Source organism: Cynocephalus volans, chromosome 2, assembly GCF_027409185.1.
Source record: "Cynocephalus volans isolate mCynVol1 chromosome 2, mCynVol1.pri, whole genome shotgun sequence".
NCBI lineage: Eukaryota > Metazoa > Chordata > Mammalia > Dermoptera > Cynocephalidae > Cynocephalus > Cynocephalus volans.
The window spans coordinates 141,545,810-141,548,729 of record NC_084461.1 but is presented as its reverse complement, the minus strand read 5'-3'; the positions used below and the strand labels follow the sequence as shown (position 1 = coordinate 141,548,729).

Below are 2,920 nucleotides of genomic sequence, written 5' to 3'. Positions count from 1 at the left end.
CCCCTGAGTTCTAATAACTGGATGAACGGCCTTGGGCAAACACTTGCTCTCTGTGGGCCTGAGATTTCCATTAAAAATATCAAGTCACTGTTTGTTGGCTAAACGCATGTTGAATGAATAAATTACAGAGCCCTGACTATGTGCCAGGTGCTATGCTACATGGTTTATGTCTGTGCTCTGACTTAATTCTCTCAATAGCCCCATGAGATTTCATAGGTGGGAAGATCAGGCCCTGGAGGGGGTTCGGTCACTTGTCTAAGACCACACAGGAAGTGGCGGAATGGGCACCAGTTCTGTCCTCCCTCACAATCTGGGTTTATTTTGTTGTTGTTTTTTTAACCAGTTTTTCAATATCTTTATTCACAAATCAGTGTAATATTGGTCAATTTGGATGTTCCACATAGTGATGAAACATTATGAAAAGTATCACATTTACAACAAATCATTTATTTTATATAACTGAATCCTCAGATATGCAACATCCTGCAATAAAAACTTAATGGACCCAACTCTACCTTCTGAATGGACCAATTTTATGATCCTCCTGGAAAGCTTTGTGTTGGGTTTAGTTTTGTGTTGCTTCTTTCCATGATCCAAGGCATAAGAGAAAATCCCTGTAACTCAGCCATTGGAACCAGACCTCTCCATGATATAGGGAAGGAAGGAGTGGGGAAAAGGACACTAGATATGATGCCCAACAGTCTGAACCATTGTGCCGTACGCTTGACTTCGAAGCATTCAGGCACTCGGGGTCAAGTCGGGAGCCATATATGTATTCTAACAATCTCAAATGCCCACAACTGCTATGCTTAGGATATCATGGAGGAGGCTTAAAGAATCTGTCCCACAAATTACATAAACATTTCTAAATTTTCAATACCAAGAATTGCTTCCTAAAATACAAGTATATAAACAGAAGCTATCTAGCTAGGCATTAACTGAAATACATGTGCAATATAGCCAAGGAGCTGCTGTGCTTACAAAACCTTATATATCTTATTTATCTCTAATTTTAAAATAATTCATTCTCTTGCTGTGTATGCAAGTGAGCAGTGGAGGAAGTGGTGCATCTACAATACTGGCTGGTGCTAAGGATTTCACTGCTTCTGAAGATGTGGGCTAGAGAACTTTATTAGGCACTAGAGGGGTTCTTCCCCCTCAGCCAAGATGCCCCCATTTAAATCACTTCTGAACTTCGTTTCAAGCTTATATTGTGCAAATTCTAGTTGTGGTTGAGGGTGGTCTCCAAAAGTTTCTCGAGTTACTCTTTGGACTCTCTCTTTTTCTATTGTGTTTTCATGAATGATCCTTGAATCCATATTTATATCTAGCTCAAGTCTTCTTTCCTGTAGAGGGGTCTTAGAGTTGTGCATTTCAAAAGTCCGATTATTCTGTTTAAAGACAATAGTCTTAAGAGAGTCCAGATATCGACTTCTCAGGTCCTTTTCATAATCTGATGGTATTTGCTAGCAATTGTCAGTGTCTAACCCAGCAGGTATGTATTGCTTCTTAGGCTGGAGAAAGACTCTGAAGGCATATGGAGTCTGGGGATAATATACCATGTCAGTAGGTCTGTACTGATTTGGCTCTGTATGCTGTGTTCCCCAGGCAATTCGAATCCACACTGCATTCTCCTCAGTGTCTCTGAAACTGACCATCATATCTTCTAATGCTCTCTGAAGAATTTTCTTAAATGAGCTTTTAAATTGTTTTCTATCAAAAAGGTCAACGTCTTGACCTGGCCCTTTACTCATCTGAAAAACATCTCAAACTTTCTGGCGCCAATGAGGGCCGTGTCATTGAGACTTGCATGCTTTTCCTCACAGAGCAGAATCAAGTGCTGAATGGGAGACTCTTTGTCCTGCTGGAAGTTTACAGTCTGCAGTCGATTTTCAGATTAAAAATCTTATGCTTTCAGGACTGTCATTATTTCAGTCTTGGGGATTTTCAAGATGTTCCTCCTGATAAACTCGGCAACTGACTCTTCTGTTTCTTTGGCACGGCCCTCATCACCAATCTTACTCCAGTGTGCCAAACATCCCTGCGGGTAGGCTCACACCCCTGCCTTTGGCCTCTGGTGCTAGGTTGATGAGCTTTGACACTGGTTCACACGGTCACATGAGGGAGAACCCCGCACCTGGCTACTGCAAGGGGGCCCTGTCCATCTCCCGATCTTGCCCGGGAAGCCCATTCAGCGTGAAAGGAGCAATTGGAAGCTGCAATCAGACGCACATGAATCAGAGATTCCTTCCCTTTACATATTTTAGCTCATTTGCCATTGATTTGAGCTTGATTCTATATTTACGTCTCCATCGTTCTGAAACGGATTTCAAAAGGAATGGGAGAAGTGGGCGGGGAGATGGAAGCTTCTCTTTTCTGGACAATTAGCTAGGATTGCTGACTGGAGGTTGATTTTACCCTTGGGTAATTGTGTGGCCCCCTTCATTTTGTTGCCCCTAATAACATTAATTATGATTTTAGCTGCTGATATTTGGTTTGTCGCCTGTAATGAGGAGGAATTGTGTGATGATTCCGAGGCAGCAAACATGGCAATGCCATTTGAATATTAGAAGCTGAGAGCTGCTTGAATGGGGTTCCTAGTTTGGAGTGTGGCTTTCCCACTGTACAACCCTCACTGTGCCTCCTCTCAATAGTAGGAGGGAAAATAGGTACAAACCAGGAAGAGGACAAAGGTACAAAGGACAGTGGGAAAGAGGAACCCCTTGGATCTGACCTAAAGAGAGTACATCTACGAGCTCAGAACTGCCTTCTTAAGATTAACAATAATCACCATTTTTTGAGTTTGCTATGAGGTGTGTACTATCATTGTCCCCATTTTTTAGATGGAAAAAAGCAAAGCTTCGTGAGGTTATATAACATGTCCCGACTCATTCCTTGGTAAATAGCAGAGCTGGGATTC

At 42.2% G+C, this 2,920-nt stretch overlaps 1 pseudogene; it reads right to left on the bottom strand.

The window, feature by feature from the left end:
* Positions 1-996: 996 nt before the first annotated feature.
* On the bottom strand, positions 997-2,191 carry LOC134370629 (centromere protein N-like; annotated as a pseudogene).
* Positions 2,192-2,920: the final 729 nt, after the last annotated feature.